We start from the raw sequence: 23,257 nt of genomic DNA on the forward strand, positions 1-23,257 counted from the left end.
GTGTGAGGCCCACTGAATATCACAGCGCTATGTCACAGGCTCGATGCAGCAGGTGTGAAAAAAGTGACTACAGGATAAGGGAGATTTTGAATTTCTGCAGACACTTGTGGACACTGGACACTTGGATTGTGTGAGGCCCACTGAATATCACAGTGCTATGTCACAGGCTCGATGGCACAGGTGTGAAAAAAGTGACTACAGGATAAGGGAGATTTTGAATTTCTGCAGACACTTGTGGACACTGGACACTTGGATTGTGTGAGGCCCACTGAATATCACAGCGCTATGTCACAGGCTCGATGGCACAGGTGTGAAAAAAGTGACTACAGGATAAGGGAGATTTTGAATTTCTGTGAGATTTTGAATTTCTGCAGACACTTGTGGACACTGGACACTTGGATTGTGTGAGGCCCACTGAATATCACAGTGCTATATCACAGGCTCGATGGCACAGGTGTGAAAAAAGTGACTACAGGATAAGGGAGATTTTGAATTTCTGTGAGATTTTGAATTTCTGCAGACACTTGTGGACACTGGACACTTGTATTGTGTGAGGCCCACTGAATATCACAGTGCTATGTCACAGGCTCGATGGCACAGGTGTGAAAAAAGTGACTACAGGTTAAGGGAGATTTTGAATTTCTGCAGACACTTGTGGACACTGGACACTTGGATTGTGTGAGGCCCACTGAATATCACAGCGCTATGTCACAGGCTCGATGGCACAGGTGTGAAAAAAGTGACTACAGGATAAGGGAGATTTTGAATTTCTGTGAGATTTTGAATTTCTGCAGACACTTGTGGACACTGGACACTTGGATTGTGTGAGGCCCACTGAATATCACAGTGCTATATCACAGGCTCGATGGCACAGGTGTGAAAAAAGTGACTACAGGATAAGGGAGATTTTGAATTTCTGTGAGATTTTGAATTTCTGCAGACACTTGTGTACACTGGACACTTGTATTGTGTGAGGCCCACTGAATATCACAGTGCTATGTCACAGGCTCGATGGCACAGGTGTGAAAAAAGTGACTACAGGTTAAGGGAGATTTTGAATTTCTGAAGACACTTGTGGACACTGGACACTTGGATTGTGTGAGGCCCACTGAATATCACAGCGCTATGTCACAGGCTCGATGGCACAGGTGTGAAAAAAGTGACTACAGGATAAGGGAGATTTTGAATTTCTGCAGACACTTGTGGACACTGGACACTTTTGGATTGTGTGAGGCCCACTGAATATCAGAGCGCTATGTCACAGGCTCGATGCAGCAGGTGTGAAAAAAGTGACTACAGGATAAGGGAGATTTTGAATTTCTGCAGACACTGGACACTTTTGGATTGTGTGAGGCACAATGAATATCAGAGCGCTATGTCACAGGCTCGATGCAGCAGGTGTGAAAAAAGTGACTACAGGATAAGGGAGATTTTGAATTTCTGCAGACACTGGACACTTTTGGATTGTGTGAGGCCCAATGAATATCAGAGCGCTATGTCACAGGCTCGATGCAGCAGGTGTGAAAAAAGTGACTACAGGATAAGGGAGATTTTGAATTTCTGCAGACACTTGTGGACACTGGACACTTTTGGATTGTGTGAGGCCCACTGAATATCAGAGCGCTATGTCACAGGCTCGATGGCACAGGTGTGAAAAAAGTGAATTGTAGAATTGGGCAGAATAGGAGTCTCCCTAGAGTGTAGGTCCGTAAGAACGGAACAAGTCCTCCACAGTGACACACAGATAGCTTCACTGTGGCTGTGATAACAGCCGTTACACGGTACTGTGTGAGGAGCGTACACCGCTGTATGGTGTGAATAAATGCACGCTCAGTACCTTAGCAGGACAAAAAAAAAATTGGGATTGCTTTTAAAAAAGCAGTTTGCAGAGCAGTGGGGAAACAGTAATGCAGCTGTCAGGAAGCCTTAGAAGGTAGCCTAACAACCAACACCGCTGATCCACCACAATATAGCCTCCCCTTGCACTGCACACACAGTGACTGGTGTGTTGCACAGGCAAAATCGCAAGCAGCAGAAGCAGTTTTTTTTTCTTCTTCCCTGCCTAACGCTCTCCCTACAGAATCAGCAACCTCTCCCTATGCTAAGATCGGCAGAAGTAGGATGGCGGTCGGCGTGCACGCCCTTTTATAACCCCTGTGATGCCCACCAAAGCAAGCCAATCACTTGCATGCCCTTCTGAAAGATGATGGCGACCCCTGCCTATGTCATCACGTTGCCCACAGTGTCCGTGGATCCTGATTGGCTGAAAAAGAGCGCTAAACAAACTTTTGAAACGCGACTTTGGCGCGTAAGTCGCCAACCTCGTGGCCGACCTCATCCTAGGGTCGGGTTTCGTTTCATGAAACCCGACTTTGCCAAAAGTCGGCGACTTTTGAAATTGTTCGACCCGTTTCGCTCAACTCTACTCCTTAATATAGGATCGCATAGCATCATGTTCGGGTACTGATAAGTTGAAAAGCCGACCCTTGGGAAATTTACACCCAGGCATCAACTCAATTGCACAGTCATAACTCCTATGAGGAGGCAAAGATGCAGACTTACTCTCACTAAATACATCAGAAAAATCAGCCAGATAATCAGGAATATCATGAGACTGAGGAGAGGTGGAGAAAACAGGAGCGTCCCTAAGAACACACTGACAACCCCAACTCACCACAGACCCAGATTTCCAATCCAAAACTGGATAATGAGTCTGCAACCAGGGAAAACCCAGAACAATAGTATCATGCAAATTATGCAGCACCAAAAATTTACAATTTTCTTGGTGGTCTGGGGTAACTTGCTTATCACCTGGGTCCAAAACTGAGGTTTATTCTCCGCCAAAGGAGTAGCATCAATACCCCTCAAAGGAAAAAGTGTCCGCAGAGGCGTCATGGAAAAACCACAACGTTTAGCAAAGTCCAAATCAATCAGATTCAACGCTGCTCCTGAATCCACAAAAGCCTTAGTGGAAAACGTGGATAAGGAGTAGATCAGAGTAATTGCCAAAAGGAACTTAGGTTGTACACTGCCCACAGCAAATGTGTGTGCAAAACGTTTTTCTCGTTTAGGGCAAACAGAAATAGTATGAGAGGCATCTCCACAGAAAAAACACAGCTTATTACGCCTTCTAAACTCCTGACGTTGCGCCCTAGACAAAACCCATCACATTGCATAGGCTCAGACGTTTGTTCAAAAGGTGGCAGCGCCTCCCGTGTAGTTTTACGTTCACGTAAACGCCGATCAACTTGAATGGCTAATGACATGGAATCATCCAGCCCAGAGGGAACAGGAAATCCCACCATAACATCTTTTACGGTCTCTGATAAACCCTTCCGAAAGAGAGCTGCCAAAGCACTATCATTCCATGTAGTAAAGACCGCCCACTTTCGGAATTTTTGACAGTATAACTCTGCAGAATCCTGACCCTGGTTTAATGCCAACAGGGTTCTCTCAGCTTGATCAACAGCATTAGGTTCATCATACAACAAACCCAAGGCTTGAAAAAATGCATCCACATTAGTCAGAATAGGATTTTCAGGTGTCAGAGAAAAAGCCCCATCCTGGGGATCGCCGTGCAGCAAGGAGATGACAATTTTAACCTGCTGCGCAGAGCTCCCCGATGAGTTAGGCTTCAAGGCAAGAAATAATTTACAATTATTCTTAAAATTCAGAAATTTAGACCGATCCCCAGAATACACATCAGGAGTAGGGATCTTAGGTTCAGCAGCATGTTACTGAATGAGGTAGGTGGAAATTCCCTGCACTTCAGCAGCAAGTTGCTCCACACGATCAGACAATTGCTTAATCTCCATTAGGGAAAAAAAATCCTCTTACGGCACCAGAGAAAAAGAGGAAAAAATACATATAAAAAAAATTCTGACACTTTTTTTTTAACAACTTTTTCCTGCTTTTGAGTACCCTAGAATCTGCGGTATGGCTGGTGATTCTGTTATGAATGGGTCACCGAGGAGGAAAAAACCTAAACATGCTAAGCCCAGAAAAACCAGAGAGGTTGGTAACTATGCAGATTGCAGATCCCTGATCCTTACCACACAACTAGCAGCAGCCGTGGAGCGTACCTACGATGAACCTAGACGCCTCGTCACGGCTGGAGGACTAAATAAGCAAGAATAAAGCAAGAAAATAAGTAAATATTAAGTAAGTAAATAATAAGTAAATAATAAGTAAATAAGTAAATAAGTAAATAAATAAGCAAGAAAAGGGGAAAACTAACTGCTCCAGAGCAGACCCCAAAGGAATAGACAGCCCCCACACATGTATTGATGGTGAAACAAGCAAAAAAAGGGGAAAACTAACTGCCCCAGAGCAGACCCCAAAGGAATAGACAGCCCCCACACATGTATTGACGGTGAAACAAGATGAAAACACAAACACAGGCAGGAAAATAGGCTGAGCAAACGATGGGGCCCAAACTAACTAGAAAAGAGAGGAAAGGAAAGACACTGTCTGCAATCTGCCCAAAACCCTACAAAATAATGTCCAACATTTCTGATAACAAAATTAACCCTGAAATCACTAGACTTCTCCCACTATATCAGCACTCTGAAATATTCTGAGACAGAGCAAAAAGAGGCCAATCTAATAAGGGACAAAAAGCAAATTGGCAATTACAGATAAATAAGAGTGGAAAATCAGCGCAGCCCCAGCCGGGGCTGGCTGACCACACAAAAAAACTGAATAGAACAACAAAATCAAGTGTGAACATTAGCAGAGAAACTTAGCTTGAGCTGACTGGAACAGAGCTGAGAACCAAGACCTGACAAGCAGAAGGAATCACCAGCACCAGAGTAGGGCGTCGGCTGTCTTAAATCCAATCTGAGATTCCTGAGATCCAATCGTCATCCTCATTATCAGGTGGCAGATCTCTACTGATTAAATCAGCCTCACTACCTCCTGTTACCACATGAGGGAGCCTGGAAGGAGAACTCACAACTGGTAGATCAGAAAAAGAGGGCGGAGCAACACGTCTCCACTCATCTGGTGTTCTTGTCAGCACAGACTCTGCAGCTCCAACTGAAGAATTTCAAGTGAGGGATATCTTATAGCCTAGGGTCGGTTACATCACGAAAGGTGGCTGACTGGAGAGGTTCAGCCCCCCTTTCTCCAAGCTGCAATTTCACTGTAAGACTTATAATAACTATATCTTAACGAGGGAATCTCGTATAAACACGCAGATGGTATCATGTTTCCCAGTTTATCGAATACAATAAAGCAAAAACAAGAATGCTATAATTAAGACACTCCATTTTGGAGCAATCCATATCTCAGTTTCTGGGGGTCCGAGAACTTCGCAAGAGCCACCGTAGGGAAGCCTGTCCACCCAGATCACAGAAATGTCCGTTTCATTTTTCTGCCACGACCGGAGCCCGTGCCAGCTTAGTTTAATATCTCTCATAGTTTTTTTTTCAGCCACATGTCTCAAACAAAGAAATGCTTTCCCTTAACTAATCAACATTCCGTTCTGTGGAGAGGGGCCAAATGCTTGTAACAGGAAGTGTCCTATTACCAGCAGGCAGAGAGGGAAGGCAAGGGGGAATGCTGCAGCTATGTGACAAGGAGATTTTCTCATAGAATGGAGGATTCTGGAAGGTTCCAGCAAAATCATGCCTTACAGTACATTACACCTCCCCTTTTAGAGGGTGCTATGGAGGCATTACCTGATGGTAATCCGCTATGCGCACCTCAGCGGGTTCGCCCAGGCAGGACAACCCATTGGCATTACCATATTCGCTGCCCTTTTGTGTTGTACAGTAAAGTCGTACTGTTGAAGGGCAAGGCTCCAGCGGAGCAACCTTCCGTTGGTTCCGGACATTGTGTGCAACCAGCTCAGTGGGTTGTGATCGGTTACCACCATGAAGGTGCGCCCGCACAGGTAGAGCTGCAAACGTTGCAGCGCCCTCACCATGGCCAGGCACTCCTTCTCGATGGTAGAGTAGGCCACTTCCCTCGGCAATAGTTTCTGGCTCAGGTACAACACGGGGTGCTCCTGGTTCCCCGAGTCGACCTGGCTGAGCACAGCACCGAGGCCAAACTCGCTGGCGTCGGTCAGTACCAGGAACAGGCGACTGCTGTCAACTGCTCTCAACACTAGAGTTGCACAGGGCTGTTTTCAAGGCTTGGAAGGACGCCTCACAGTCATCTGTCCAGTTGAGTGCTTGGGGTAGCCTCTGCTTGGTGAGGTCGGTCAAGGGTTTTTCAAGGGCGCTATAGTCCTGTACGAACCGCGTATAGTACCCTGCAGTGCCCAAGAAGGACTTCACCTGTTTCTTGGTCCTGGGGGTTGGCCAGGACACAATTGCGTCCACCTTTTCCGGCTCCAGACTCATGGAACCCCCGCCTACCCAGTGCCCCAGGTAGTGGACCTCGCTCATGCCCATCTGGCACTTTCCCGGCTTGATAGTCAGGCCTGCCTGGTGAAGACACTTGAGCATCTCCTGGAGATGCTTAAGGTGTTCCTCCCTGGTGGAACTGAAGATGGCAATGTCATCCAAGTAAGCCACCGCGTACTCCTCCAGTCCCCGGAGCAGGTGGCTGACCATCCGCTGGAAAGTGGCAGGGGCATTTTTCATGCCGAAGGGCATGACTGTCTACTCGTACAGTCCAAAGGGGGTGATAAAGGCGGATTTCTCCTGCACCTCAGGGTTCAAGGGAATCTGCCAGTATCCCGGACTCAAATCCTTGACTGATATGTACTTTGCTTTCGCCAACCGCTCAAGCAAATCCTCGATGCATGGCATCGGGTGGTGATGGCGTTGAGCCCCCTGTAGGCCACGCAGAAGCGGGTAGTCCGATCCTTTTTAGGCACAAGAACTACAGGTGAGGCCCACGCTCTTATGGACCGTCAAATCACCCCCAGCCTTAACATCTCATCGATCTCTTGGTGCATGACTTGTTGCACCGCCTCAGAGATCCGATAAGGTGTTCGCTGTAGTGGGGCGTGATTCCCGGTGTCCACCTCATGAACCGCTAACAACGTCATCCCAGGTCGGTTGGTGAACACGGCCCGGAAGAGGTCCAGGGTGGCCAACAACTGCGACCGCTGGGTTACGGTTAACAAATCACTTATCTCCATGTCCTCAATGGGCCCATTGGCCTTGGCTTGGGCCATCATGTCCAGGAGGGGATCTTCCTCCCCATCCTCGGGCAGGTTGCAGACCGGTAGGATGCAGGCTTCACATTTGTGGTGCGCCTTCAGCATATTGACGTGAAAGGCCACGTCAATATGACCACGTAGGTGACCGGGTTGAGCTGTTGGTGGACAACGCATGGGCCTTCCCAGGCCGCCTGAAGCTTATCAATTGGTACGGGGACCAGCACCCACACCTTTTGACCCACCTGGTAGGTCCACACCCAGGCGTTCTGGTCGTACCAGTGCTTCTGGTCAGCCTGAGCCTGCGTCATGTTGTCATGCACCAACTGCATCAAGGTCTGCATCTTGTCACGGAAACACATGACATAATCCACGACGGACACTTCTGTGGAGTTTGGCTCATCTTCCCAGGATTCTCTTATCAACCCAAGGGGTCCCCGGACTCACCTGCCATACAGGAGATCGAAGGGGGAGAACCCCGTCGAGGCCTGCGGAACTTCTCTGTAAGCGAACAGCAGGTGTGGGAGGTACCGCTCCCAGTCGTGCCCTTGGGTCTCAACCAGCATGCGGAGCATCTGTTTGAGGGTACCGTTGAAGCGTTCACACAAACCATTAGTCTGTGGGTGATACGCACTCGATACCAGGTGCTTCACCTGAATTTTCTCACAGAGAGCCTCCATTAGGCGAGACATGAATTGGGTCCCTTGATCAGTAAGCATCTCCCTGGGAAATCCTATCCTTGAAAAGATGGACACCAGTGCGTTAGCCACCTTATCCGCCCTGGTTGAAGACAGAGCTACTGCCTCTGGGTACTGGGTAGCGTAGTCTACCACGGTGAGAATGTATTGCTTTCCAGAGCTGCTGGGGATGGCCAGTGGGCCTACAATGTCCACCACGATTCTCTGGAAAGGCTCCTCTATCACCGGCAAAGGAATAAGGGGAGCCTTAAGAGCAGGCCCCGCCTTACCCTCTTTTTGACAGGTGGCACAGGAGCGGCAGTATTGTGTTACATCGGTCCCCATCTTGGGCCAATAGAAGTGTTGAGACAGCCGTGCCTTTGTTTTGCTGATCCTCAAGTGTCCAGTGAATGGAATCTCATGGGCAATCTACAACAACTCAGTTCTGAACTGATGGGGGACGACCAGCTGTCTTTCCTTCAACCACTCCTTTTGGGAATCTCCAGGTACTGTCTCCCGGTACAACCTTCCTCATTCCCAGAACACCCTCTCCTTATCAGACTCGGAGGTGGGCGTCTCGGCGAGATGTCTCAATTTCTCCAGGATGGCATCTGAGTGCAGAGCAGCCTGGAACTCCTTGCTGGAGGCAGCCAGAAGTGAAGTCAGGGTCCCTTCCTCACTGGGACCCTCTGGAACCTGCTCTGGGGGTTCACCTCTGGTTCAGTCTCTCCTGTAGCAGAAGAGGGTCCAGAAGACAGGGCACTATCTGCGATCTGGGCACTCTGACTGCGTGTGACAGCTGCTACATATGCTTTCTCCCTGGGGATTTCTACAGACCCCCCAGTCGGCGCTGCTATGGGCTCTACCTCCCCATCCACCCCCAACACTTCAGGAGCAGTGCTACTTATGGACCAGTTACCTTCCTCGCTGGCACTGGTCAGTTGCATGGCATTACCTTCCTCATGGTCCCCATGCACCTCCCCATTTCCTTGAGCACCATTGCTTGCTCCTGCCAGGGGTTCCTCAGCCATCTCACTCCGCAGAGTGATGGGGCTGAGCACTTCGGTACCTGTGGACACATCTACCGTTTCAAAGAAATGGTTAACAGGTTCAGTCGGCATAGATACATCATCATCATCATTCCTAGGAAAAGAATGGTTGTCAGATTTCTTTGGTACAGTTACATCACCATCATTCCTGGGGAGAGAATGGTTATTTGTTGCATCATTACTCATCAAGGCAATAGCAGGCAACACATTCAGTTTCCCATCATCATCATCATCATCATCATCATCATCATCATCATCATCATCATCAGGGTTAACGTTACACTTATTATCAGATTGGGGAGGGGTGTCAGGGACATAGTATGCAACCATCCTCCCCAAGTCAGTCCCCAATAAAACATCAGTGGGCAGGATTTCAGACACTCCCACTTCCCTCACCCCGCTCCCAGCACCCAAATCAAGGAATACCCGGACCACTGGCAAGGGACAGCGGGTACCCCCGATCCTGGTGACAGTCAGGGTTTTCCCCTCAACAAACTCTTCAGGGGCTGCCAGTCCAGGATGGATGAGGGTTTGTTCAGCCCTGGTGTCCTTGAGGCCTGTAGCAAGACGGGCCCCCACCTGGACAGGTTGAACGTTGTCATCCATCCTCCCAACCACACCTCCCACCAACAGAACAGAGGCGTTGGGCCCAGAGGCCTTGGTCGGGGGGTTCTTCGGCCTTTCCGGACAGGTGAAACAGAGGTGACCAGTCCGATCGCAGTTGAAACACTTGCGACTGTCAGTAGTAGGCCTGGTTTTGGCAACAGGGACAGGGCCTCCAGAGGGATGGCCAGCAGGGAAACTGGGGTTGGTTGCAGGCTTACCCCCTCTCCAGCTGGTGGTGACTGGCCTCCGCTTCTCTGGCTTCTGGTGGGCCTCATAGTTGTCAGCCATCTGCTCCGCTTTGTCCGCATTCATTGGTTTGCGGTCCAGGATGAACTGTCGGACCTCAGCTGGGCAAAGATGCAGGAACTGGTCTTTGATCATCAGGTCCCGTAGCAGCTCAAAGGAATCAACGGACAGTCCATGGATCCACTGGTCAAAGTGGGTCCTGAGTCCTTGCAAAGCATCGCTATAACTATCGTGTGGGCCACGTTAGAGGTTCGGAACTTCTTTCGGTATACCTCAGGCATCAGCCGATATTTGGCGATCAGAGCCTGCTTGATGGCATCATAGTCGTCATCGTCTTCTGGCGCGAGAAAAGCGAACACCTCCAGAGCTTTGCCCTTTAGCCCTGGGGTCAAGTACCTGGCCCATTGGTCCTTATCCAGCCGGTACTGTCTGCAGGCTTTCTCAAAGGCTTGCAGAAACGTGTCCAAGTCCCCATCCTTTTCCAAAATGCTCTAATGCTCTGGCCGGGGTTTAGGACTCTGGACGCTGCTGGGCTCACTGCTTTGGGCTATGGAGGATGTTCCCCCTTGCCAGAGCATCTCCAGTTCATGGGCTCTCTGCACTTGGTGCTCGGTTCTCTCAGCCTGTGCTTGGCGCTCATCTCTCTCTGCCTCCTGCTCGGCTCGCTGCTCCACTCTCTCCTGAGCTTGCTGGATCAGCTTCAGACGTCCATCATGGTCTTCGTCAGGAAGTACGTCCAAGGCCGCTTGCAGGTAGGGGTCCAGCTTGGCCTGGTTGCATGTGGGGCCGGCATACAGTGGTTGGACCTCGGGTGCAGCGCCACCTTGGCTTGGGCAGGCTTCTGTGCCCGCTGGGCTCTGGGCGTTGTCCAACTGCACCAGAGCTGCGATCAATTGGTCTCTGGTTTTGTTTGTGGCGTCAATGCCTCGGTAAGTGCATACTCCAGCAAGAGTTTCCTTTTTCTGCTGTGTGTACCAGCATTCTCCTTTAGCCGGCATGGTTGCCAAATAAAAGATAGAATAGAAAAACAAAGAGGAGGGAGGGAATACTCGCACGTACAAACAAATGTCTCAGGACTAGTAACCACTGAGTCTGTTCTCCCAAACCTATGGTGCAGGATTCCCGCAGGAACCGTTGCAGGTCTTTAGTGAGAGGAATGATTGCTCAAACCAAATCACTAATGCTCTATGATCTTCCCACCACTCAGCCACCAATATGTGACGAAAGAGCACCCTGTGCCACCAATATGTCACGATCCCACCACTGACACAGGTATGTCAGCGGACGGAGGGATGCGACGCACTGCCGGCACACGGCTATCCCAGGCACAGTGGGGGCTTATCTTAGTTATCCCGCCACTGGTACCATGTGACAAAAATGTACAGCAAGCTAATCTTGCGCTAACAATTTATCGCAGGGGGGTTATTTTGGATGGGATCTTTAGTCGTATTTGGATGCCCCACCACTGCTAACAACCTTCCAAGAACTGCGGGGATTTATGGATATCCCACTTTCTCAGTTCCACTTTTGACCTCGCAGCTCTCCGGTGCCCCCTTATCCTCAGGTCAGTCAGGGAACTACACCTAGGAAAATTAGTCGCCGGACGGGCTGCTTGTTGTGCACAGGCAATTAGACTACTGTAGTAAGGGAGTAAGGGAATTATCAATGCTTTGGCCTCAGCCACCCATTCAGCTTGTAAGACCCTTTCGTACTGCCAACTAGCCCAACCAACCGAACACACCACGCTGCCACCAGCCACGATTCACTTAATCAAAGAATTAATTAAGAGGGTCCGTAGCAAACCCCCAAATTAGTAGTGATTATCTAAAAAAGGCACATAGTTCGTTTCTTAGAGCATGAAGACAGACTGATAATTTTATCATTTATTCCCAAAAGGTGGGCAATGATTACATAGATAAAAGTTGTTACAAAGTTGAGACAGTAAATATGTACAATGCAAATATCAAAATAACAGGGATGAAAGCAGAAATTACACTTACAGTTGCTTATGGTTCTTTAGGCAAGCCATGTGGGGAAAGAGGGCGGAGCCACATGTCTCCACTCAACTGGTCCTTGTCAGCACAGACTCTGCAGCTCCAACCGAAGAATTTCAAGGGAGAGAGATCTTATAGCCTAGGGTCGGTTACATCACGAAAGAGGCAGTCTGGGGAGGTTCAGCCCCCCTTTCTCCAAGTTTCAATTTCACTGTAAGACTTATAATAACTATATCTTAACAAGGGAAGCTCGTATAGACACGCCGATGGTATCATGTTTCCCAGTTTATCGAATACAATAAAGCAAAACCAAGCATGCCATAATTAAGACACTGTTAGGAACGGCGGAACGCACTAAATAAAAATAGTAATAAAGTGCATTCGCCGCTCGGGGTCCACCGTGCTGTAGGTGATATAACCTACTATATATATATAAATGTCCGTTTCATTTTTCTGCCGCAACTGGAGCCCGTGCTAGCTTAGTTTAATATCTTTCATAGTTTTTTTTCAGCCGCATGTCTCAAACAAAGAAATGCTTTAACTTAACTAATCAACATTCCGTTCTGTGGAGAGGGGCCAAATGCTTGTAACAGGAAGTGTCCTATTACCAGCAGGCAGAGGGGGGAAGGCAAGGGGGAATGCTGCAGCTATGTGACAGGGAGATTTTCTCATAGAATAGAGGATTCTGGAAGGTTCCTGCAAAATCATGCCTTACAGTACATTACAGGCGAGATACAAGATTTCTGGAGAAAATAAATCTCTAGTTAGTTATTATAGCAAAATTGTCCATTGAGAAGACCACCTGTGAAGAAATCCAAGAAGATTCCACCTAGACATCTCTCCTCTTTCTCACCTACCTGTTCTACATCTTATCACACCCCTGCCACTATAGGGCCCTATAGGGATAGCAAGGAGAGCCGTCGAGGAGTGGGGGGCCAATGCGCAGGTCCTAGGGCTCCAACCTCCGCTGACAGGCAGGGATACACAGGTCAGTATAGGGATAGGCACCTTCCTATGGTGTTTCATTTCTTTGTGTATGATGCATTACTTAAGTTTATTTTTTGTGTATTATATTAATAAAGGTTTGATAATTTTAAGATTGGCATATGAGATAACTGTGAATCTGTTGACTTAATCTCATAGAAAAGAATCCTTTGGATACTGTGAACCATCCACCAGCGATGCAGCAAGTGGCAGGCTTCACAGGTTGGAGAACAGGAAGCTGATCCTTCTGGTTTTCCCCTGTCCCAGTCCTCTGCCACTGTTTTTTTTTGCTCTTGTGACCAGCGGCAGAAGGCCTGGAACAGGCCACTCATGCCCGAGTTTGTTCACATAGGCTCAGTCTTCCAGAATAGCCTAAAGGCCGTTGGAGACAGACTGAAAAGTGGGTTTACGCATGTGAACTCACTTTTCAAGTAAGACAACCTATGCATTAACTGCCTGGAAGCCGAACTTCAGAGACTGGCACAACATTTTTTTAATACTATAGAGCGGGGCATGTCAGAAAGCCTTACGCCTGATCTCCAGCTGAATGTGATGCAGGCCTGCCATGCTGCTTACAGCCAGGCCATGCAGACTTGGTACTTCCAGGAACCACACATGGGATTCCTGGCTGTTCCACCACTATTCAGGTTTACCACTGTGAAGGAAGGACTGGTTCCTCCCACATCACCAATGTGATGTAACTACACAGGCACAGCTCTCCGGCGCCCCCTTTGTCTCTCAGGTCAGTAAGGGAACTGCACCTAGAGCAAAAGGCCGCCGGGGAGGATGTCCTGTTACCAGCTGGGTATTCTAAGAGTCGTAATCAGAGTAAAAGCATCAGCCCAAGACTAATTTTATGGTTTAATTGCCTTAAGGGCGCACTAGATAATTACAGAAATATACAGTAAGCTATACAATGGAATTACAGTGGATTTGCAGTCAGATTAAAATATAACAATAGGGTACAAGACTTAGAGATATTAAGCTGGAGGTCAATATACCAGGTTGTAGGTTGCATGTGGATGCCGGGAGCTCTGCAGTCCACAGGTATAAGAATCTTAGTTGCTGGACAGACCCCAAAGTGCGGGCCGCTGCTCCCCTTGGCAGATCTGTCCCCAGTTCCTTCTTAGATCATCATCGTCTGGTTCTTCTGTGAGAGTGAGTCTCTGCCCTGTGTCCCCAGTTCTTAAGCATGCTGGGTTCCTCCCCCCTGTGTCAGAGGGTGGGCTACTAATCTCCACCCTTTAGCTCTCTGCAGAACTTATTCCCAATATCTAAGAAAGGCGGTAACTTTCTACAGGATGATCGGATCCGGACGCGAGAGGTACCAGTGAATGCGGTTTGTTTTGCCTGTCTTTTGGAGAGCAAACATGGCCCCATTGGGTCGCTGTGGAGGGCCAATCTCTATATCTCAGGTCCCAGAGCCCTCACCGACTCAGGAGTCGCACTGCCAGATGCATGATTTCCTCAGGGTCACGCGGATATTTTTTATGAGTCTATAACTCGAAAGGTGTGCTCATAATCCATGATCCTAGGATGGAGGCGGAGCGGCTGGGAAAGACAAAGGATGTGTATTTCTGTGTCCAGCTGACAGGTATATTCTAATTGAAGCCCCAGGCACCTTCCTGTCCGATGCTGGCGTGGCTCCTACTCAAGCTTTGAAGTTCTGCTTTGGCCTTATCTCATTATCATACTAAAAGACCTTGCTATTTAACATTGGAGCACTAAATCCTGCTTTCTTCATCACAACCACCATGCCGAGTCCTGCTGCGCACCTGCCTCAAGCCACCACCATTCTGAGTCCTGCTGCACACCAGTTTACCTCCACCACCATGCTGAGTCCTGCTCTACTCCAGTCTACCTCCATAGCCAGGTTGAGTCCTGCTGCATACCAGTCTACCTTCACCACCATGCTGAGTCCTGCTGCACACCTGTCTACCTCCACCACCATGCTGAGTCCTGCTGTACACCAGTCTACCTCCATCACCAGGCTGAGTCCTGCCGCACACCAGTCTACCTCCACCACCAGGCCGAGTCCTGCTGCACACCAGTCTACCTCCACCACCATGCCAAGTCCTGCTGTGCCCCAGTCTACCTCCACCACCATGCTGAGTCCTGCTGCACACCAGCTTCAAGTCACAACTCCCAGCCTCCAAAAGAAAAAAAGGCCAGTTCCGGTTCAGCACAGCAAACCAAGAAGACTAGGACCAGCAAATATACACCCAACATTATCCTAGCACCTCCACCCTCACCTTCCAATGTGTTTCTTATTTGTCTCTCCCTTCCCACACTTCCACTTCCAATCTGTCTACTTCCATCCGTGACCTCCCAGACCCCATGCATTTTATAGGCCCTTCCCCTGGAACCCCTTCATCATCTACACGTTAGCCAATCATCTCAGCTCCACACTCCTCATATCTATAATATTTCACACTCCCACATGCCCCAAAGCTATTTTTTTATTCCCCAAAGCTAAATTTTTATTGTTAAATAAAAATTTGTTGTTGTTTGCACATTCACAGTGTTCTTTATCTCTGCATGTGCCGTCACCACACTTATGCGCCGTCTCCACAAACATACAATTATGTGTATTGTATTGTTGAGGGAACTTAGAACAGGTATTTCACTAGAGTTTTTTTATTATTAAAGTTAGCAAACATTACAGGAAAATTTTAACATTACAGGTAAATTTTACCTGTAATTTAGCATTACAGGTAAATTTTACCACTACAGTTGAATTTTAACATTACAGGTACATTTTAGCGGCTTAAACCATTTCCTCTTGCCATGCCAGACATCCTTTATCAGAGACAAAGTACGCAGAAAATGTATCCCTCATTTGGGCAGCTTCCACTGAAGTTCTCAGCGGATGACCTTGGTAATCACGCAATTTGGTGGTAACAGGTTCCTCTAGTTCTACGTTTGTTCGTTCTTTAGCCAGGATGCAGTTGTGCAGAACAACACGCTTTCATAACCTCATCAATAGTATCAATTTTTAGATTAATGGCTGTTCCCAAAATGTGTCATTTAGAGACTAGCAATCCAAAGGCACACTCCACATTTCTTCATGCCCTTGTCAGTCGATAGTTGTAAATCTTTTCTGTGTGACTTAAGTCCTGACTTGAGTATGGTTGTAGGAGGTTGGCACACATTTGGAACGATTCATCCTCAACCACAACAAAGGGCATTGGTGGTTCTTCAGTGTTGGGAAGAGGTCGTGGCTATGGAAAATTAAAATCATTTCCATACAAACGTTGGCCCATGTCTGAGTTTTTAAAAGTCTGTGAGTCATTTCCTAGCCCAAATGAGCCAATGTCAATGGTGACAAATCTACAGTCAGCATCTGAAATCGCCATCAGAACAATTGAAAACTATTTTTTATAATTGAAAAACTAGGATCCACTTCCAACTGGTTTCCAAATGCGAATGTGTTTGCTGTCCACAGCCACCAAACAGTTAGACATTACAAATGCCCATAGATATTGCAGCATTTTCCAGCCATAGTTCAGTTATGGGTTAGGGGAGGAATTCTGCATGCAGAATGTCACATAACGCACAGCAGGTGTCTGCAACAATCCCAGAAAGGGTGGACCCTCCAATCCAGAATTAGAAATGGAGAGATGTTAATGTTTCTCCAGTAGCCAGGAATCTGTGGAACAGAAAATGGAAAAAAAATCAGTACTGGCTTTTAGAAAAAAATGGGAAAAAAAATCGGTAAATAGCTTTTAGAAAAAATGGGAAAAAAGTCAGTACATGGCTTTTAGAGCAATCATATTAAAGACAGGTGTTTCTTTTTCAAAATTACATACCTTAGGGTCACAACAGATTTTCCTCAGTAGGAATTGCTCATTGTAGCTGTGTGTTGTACCTGGTGATGGATCCTCGCACACATTGCAGCAATTCATCGAAGCTCTGTTCCGACATCCTTGTGCAGACAAAAAACTTCTCAGGGTTAGCACGCAGATCAGTGTACAATGAGTGGTAGGCTCCACGGCTCTCTTGGACTTTAATGATGGGGTGTTTCCAGTAGTGATGACGACATCTTCCTCATCTTTCTCTTTTTCTTTCTTCATAACAAGCAACAGCAAAGGCATAAGCCAAGTTCAAATCCAAATCCAGATTACGATGTAAGCTCTCCATGCAAAAATCCATCTTGCAGCAGGATACAGCAGCAAAAGATGAGGATTTCATCTGTACGAGGGTCTATATAGAGAATTTCCATGAGACATGCCCATTGGACATGGCTTGTGTCAAGGAAATTCTCCTGGAAAAGCATTGTCCTATTGAACGCATGAGCGTAAATAACGCAAACGCAGCTTTTTTTACGTCATGTGTGAGATGATGTGGATAAAAAATGCTGCGTTAGCATGCGTTTGCATGCGTTTTGACATGCGTTTGATGTAATGAGAGGAAAGAATAGCATAGCACTCACCGATCCAGGTGAAAAAGTCCACTTTATTTAGCAATCCACACTAAAACTTCATGGCCCGTCGAAGTGCTAGCAAACACCAAATGGCCATGGTCAGACATTGTTCACTCCTCCCTCCAGCCTCCCGGCCACGAAGTTTTAATCTGGATTGCTAAATAAAGAGGACTTTTTCACCTGGATCAGTGAGTGCTATGCTATTCTTTCCTCTCATTGGATTCATACATTGTGTTTTCTGCACTAGCACCCGAGATCTTGGGGTTCAGCCTCCACGAGCAGTATGGACATGATAGTTTCACATCGGCAGTAGTATTGGCAGTGCTGACTTGCTTTTTCTTTACATGTTTTTTGACATGTGTTTGCACATGTAGATGATACGCTGCACACATATATGCAAATGTGAACCTAGCCTAAGAGAGTGGTTGAGGGCACAGGAGGAGGCCCTAGAGGAGGCCCTAGAGGAGGGGAGGAGACAGAAGCAGTGGAGGAAGTGTTAAATAAAGATGTTTGTCCCACAAGCCCTGGTGAGTCAAAGACTTGTGGAGCAGCCCCTTGACCGCTTGCCCCCACAGCCACCCAGTGTCTAGTCAGCGAGATGAAACGCCACTTCCCATGTTTGCTTATCCAAGTTTCAATGGTGAAATACACCCTGGCAAACAGATTTTTTCAGGGAATGGATGATGTTGTTGACGACACGCTGGTATATAGGCACAGTTAGAGAAGTAATGACTGGTCAATTTGTACTGGGTGACTGCGATATCCATGAACTTTCAGAAACCATTTGTTTCAACCAACCAGAAAGGCAGCATTTCCGTGGCCAACAGATTGGAGATGGTGAAGTTCAAGCTCTTAGCTTTGCCATGTGTAGGGGAAGCATTCTTTTATATGACCACAACTGCAGGACCAAGGACTGGCTGCTGTGCTGAGAGGACGGAGTACAGAGAACAGGACAAAAATCAGGACTGTGAGTGATGTGCAGGCGGAGATGTTAAGGTGAATTGAGAAAGATGTGCTATGCTAGGTGACACAAAAGCAGCAGTCATGTTTACTTACGTAACAGCTGACCGGTTCTCACTCACCCCGACTGTGGTATAATTGTAGTTTCTGCGGCCAGAGGCTTATGTGTGAAGACTTGGAATGATGACAGAGGAGGAAGAAGGAGTAGATGGGGTTGATGAGATGACTGGTGGTTGGCAAGGCCCGCTAGTCTGCATTTTAGCGCTGTGAGATTCCCACACTAAGACATGTTGATCATGCATTGTAATACTCATGCCCAGACTGGATGGCATGAGAGAGGATTGTGGCCGCACTTTGTCACAACCAGACTTCCCTAGAGGGGTGTAACTAAGCAACCTCCTTGGTGTTCACTGGAGCCTCTAGTGGTGAGGTCAGGCTTCTGTGGCTATGTCTGGCAGTAGCAGTTGATCCCACAGGGGACAGAACACTATTGACAGGTGCGGGCAAACACTGACTGGCATGACTGGTACTCTTGCGGGCATGACTAGCACTATGGCAGGCAGGCATGACTGGCACTCTGGCAGGCAGGTGGGCACTGCTCAGACTGGAGGAACCAGAACTGTTTTGGGTAGGGCAAGAACAAAGGCAGGTACAAGTAGGATATGGAAATAGGTAGGAACCAGTACAGACTGGAGGAACAGAAACTGAATCGGGAAGGACAGGAACACAGGCATTTATGTGTGGGATATGGGAACAGGTAGGAACCAGTTCAGACTAGAGGGATAAATGAACCGGTAGGAGCCAGTACAGACTAGAGGGACAAAGAACTGCACCGGGAGCAGAGCAGAGCCACAGGATGCGGGATGGGAGCAGAGCAGAACCGTAGGGTGCCAGATGGGAGCAAAGCAGAACCACAGGGTGCGTAGTAGGAGCAGAACAGAACCGCAGGGTGCAGAATGGGAGCAGAGCGGAACCACAGTTTGCGGGATGGGAGCAGAGCAGAATGAGTGGACACAAAGATACACACAGTTAAGTAGGGAAGGTCACAGACAAGGATACGAACAGGTACAGGAAAAAGACTTAGCTCAGACAAGGACTAGCAGCCCCCAGAGTGAGAGGAACAAGACATAAAGAGCACAGAAATGGACCCGGGTATACAGCCCCATCAAGGCAGAAACAGGACAGGACCTGGCAAGTAGCAGAACACAGACTGAGTTTGTTGCTCAGGCACTTCCTATTGGTGGAGATGCCTTAAGTACTCGGTACCTCTTGGCAATAGGCTGGGGACATATTAGGCATGTGCACACTGTCTCTATTAGACTCAGGAAGTGCAGGCGCCGCAGCCCTAAGCATACAGCCTGGAAGTATGGAACACAGCAAGCAGAGGATATGAGGCTCACAGCATGGAGCAGGCAGAGGGCAGAACTCACAGCATGGCCCAGAGTGGTGAGTAAGATGGTGTATCAGCCTGACAGGAGATGGGAAGCCATGCAGTGATGCCGGCTGGGATGTTACATGCATGTGCCAGCTCATGCATGTAGTTGTCAAATTATTGCAATTTTAGCCTCTGTTGATTTTTTTGCAAATTTGACAGATAATGTGCAATGGGTCATCCTCTGCAGTCTCAAAAAATACCCAGTCTAGGCAGCCCTTGCCACCCCTGCGAACTGCACACTCACAATGGGCGCTGGCCACAACCATAGTTGGGGCTAAGGATGCTGTGCTTGTCATGGTTGCATCACTTAGTGTCTGTGTGGGAAGCCACAACATATCCTCCTCATCCACCTCCTCTGCTAAGCTACTCAGCTGCATACCTCTGGTTTCACACCAAGTGGGATCTACAACCTCATTGTCATCCTGTCTGTTCTCACACTACTCACCCTGGGAGTCACCCTCCTCCTCTTCCTGACCTGACACCACAGTACAGTCTGGGTTCACCTCTGGCATCTGAGTCTAATCAGGATCACCTCCACCCTTGGTGGTTAACATCTGGTGACAAGGGTCTGGATTCTGTCAGACTTTACTTGGTCTGGCCCAAGATCCAACATGAAAAAATATTGCAAAGTGAAGAGAAACTAGGAAAAAAAGAGCAATAGAGTCTTATCCAATGACAAAGGGGTGTCAGGAAAAGGGGAGAATACACTCACCTTGATTAGTTCCTGAAATGGCAACACATAACAGGTGTATAACAGCTGCTGTACAGATACCAGTTGAGCAAACAACAACAGTCACAGAGGAAGAAACGGAAATGTTTTAATTTCACCGATTTTATTTCAGCAGTTCTTTAATTTTGGGCATCGGTGCACATGCTTTCCTCCTCTTGATTTTGTGATTCCTCATACCCATCGAATAGAATGTGTGAACAGCTCTTCAGAATGGCCTACCTGTGGTTCCCCACAGTCAGTTGGGTGTTTGGATATTTTTGATGCAGGGGGAAGTAATGGTGATTGGGGTGCTGCCTCTGAGGATTGTACTGTGTGATGTTAAGGTGGAGCAAGAGGAGGAGAGGCAACTTGATGCATATCTTGCCATCCACTGAGGCACATGCTCTTTCTGAGCCTCATCTACAAGGGATACCACTGTGCAGCTGCAAAAAGTAAAGGAGTCGAGTAGGCCGGCAAGTAACAGGTGTTGTCAGTGGTCTTTGGATAAGATGAGACAGTGTTTTCAGTTGAGCTTTCATTCACATTAACATGTCGAACACTTGGCCTATTCCCCCTTCCACCATGACCTAGCTTTTTCTCACTCATGTTGTAAGTAGCCTTCCCCTCTTGTACCCTGCTGTTTCACAGCCTCAGGCCCACAGCTGTCAGTTACCTGTCATTAAATGAACTATCAATATTTATTTTCTTAGATAGTGTGCCTGAACAACACTGATATACTTAACAATTTTTAAGTGGAAATCTGGCCTTCCGATTTGCCACTGAAACACAGTTTTAGCAAAAACGATTTGGAGTAGCTAATTAGGCCTCATGGCTTCACCACGATATTAGGCCTAATAATTTGTAAGTGGAAATCTGGCCTTAAGATTTTCCACTGAAACACAGTTTTAGCAGAAACTATTTGGAGTAGCTAACTTTCTCCAGGCTGCAATCCAAAATTATTTATACCAAAATCAAATAAAGCAAAGTAATCTAATAGAAAAAGTGAACACATTCCTTTAAAAATTACTGTTTAATAGAACTATGTAAAAGCATCTGTCCCAGTGGACAAAAAAATGGAAAATTCCAAAAATACATAGACCACATAAAGCCCTACAAAGCCCTGCAATAAACCTATTATGACACCTTCTTTGCTGTGGAGGTTGGCACCGTATAAAGAAACGATTTTGGCTCCCCCACTCAACGTAGACTGTTTCTCACTCCTCTATATGAATACATTTGGCTAAGATTCTGTGCATGCTAAGGCTATCTTTGAACATGTTATTCTGTTTATTGCCGCTATCAATTGCATTTATCGATTTTGGGTGGTTCATTTTCAGATTGTTTATGCAAGCATTAATGGCATTATTTGCTACGTTCATGCATGGAAATGGTATATTCATGTTTTATGTTATTTATCCTGCAAATTGCATTCATTTACCTCTTCCCTATCAATTATTGTTTTCCCACCTTTTTATCTAGGGTGAGATAGGGGAGTGAGGGACAGTTTACGTTGAGTGGGGGAGACAAAAACGGTTCTTTATAGGCTGCCAACCTCCACAGCATGGAAGGTGTCATAATAGGTTTATTGCAGGGCTTTGAAGGGCTTTATGTGGTCTAGGTATTTTTGGAATTTTCCATTTTTCTTTTGTTCACTGGGACAGGTGTTTTTAAGTATTTTTATTAAAGAGTAATTTTTAAAGGAATATACAATATGTTCACTTCTGCAACCCAATATTAGTCCTAGCAATTTGTAAATGGAAATTTGGCCTTCTGATTTACCACTGAAACAGTTTTGGCACAAAGGATTTGGAGTAGCTAATAGAGGCTCATGGCTGCACCACTATATTAGGCCTATCGATTTTGAAGTGGAAATCTGGCTTTCTGATTTGACACTGAAATACAGTTATAGCACAAATGATTTGTAATAGCAAATGGGGCTACCAGAGACTTCCACACAGTTTTTGCATAATCTACGTTGATGCTGGATAATCGATTTCACACAGGATAAGCTCACTTTCTGCAGCAGCACAGTGACACTGAGCAAATGGCGCCAGGAAAATAAGATGTCCGCTTTTAATATGGCCAGAGACATGTGACTTCGGCAGCTAATCACAGAAGACCTTGTGTCATGATGTGGATGGTTTCTGCATCCTGATTGGTTGCCGGAATCAACACCAACAAAGCTAAGTGAAAAAAAAGCACACCCCGCTCCGGTAATCTCTTCAGATGCTCCTCTAAGCTCTCCACACTCCCTCTTCTTATGCACATCCCCCGGTTCCCCCTGCTCATCGTACAGCAGCACTTTGAAAGCCAAAGTAATATAACAGCATTAGTGAAAACACGACGATTTACCAAACTGTGATCAACTTTTGCCGACTTTGAGTAAAAATGCTTGTGAAACAAAGCACAAATCCTAATGTGCTATGTTTGTGCCGAATTTGAGATTGGGGAATGTTTTCCAAACATGTTCACTCATCTCTAGTGCTCGATGCAATTTTTTTGCCTATCTGTTTTACTTGACAAATGATATATCCTATCTAGCCACACTAATACATTTCCCTGCTACAGGAGCTGTTTTTTATTCATGTAAGAGAATTGAAATTTAAAAAAAAAATGCAAATATTTAACTGTGCCTGACTGATTTTATACACGTGTTTACGAATCTAATTTGACAATGGTACATTTGTTGCCTATACTGCAGACACATTTTGTTTTCTATACGTGGACTCTATCTAATATTTCTTCTTCTCAAGGAGTGAATAATGGGAGTTGAAAAAAATTGCTAAAAGTTAATTATAGTGTTGTATAAAATGTATTGTAAAATAAAAAATGGCAATAGCAACAGTAGTATAGTAGTATAAAATAAAAAAAATCATACCACAGCTATCGGTAGCAAAACTGCCACCACACTTGGCCTCTTTTTTATAAACATTTTAGTGGGGAGCAAGAGGAGGACATTATGGAATATATGGTACATTACTCACCTCAGTCACAACAAGATGATTTTACCTCTGACAGCGATACAGTCAGCTTGAACCAGTCCATAAAATTATCATTCTG

The sequence above is a fragment of the Dendrobates tinctorius genome, unplaced genomic scaffold (assembly GCF_039654945.1).
Source record: "Dendrobates tinctorius isolate UK_male_01 unplaced genomic scaffold, ASM3965494v1 ptg000011l, whole genome shotgun sequence".
Lineage (NCBI taxonomy): Eukaryota > Metazoa > Chordata > Amphibia > Anura > Dendrobatidae > Dendrobates > Dendrobates tinctorius.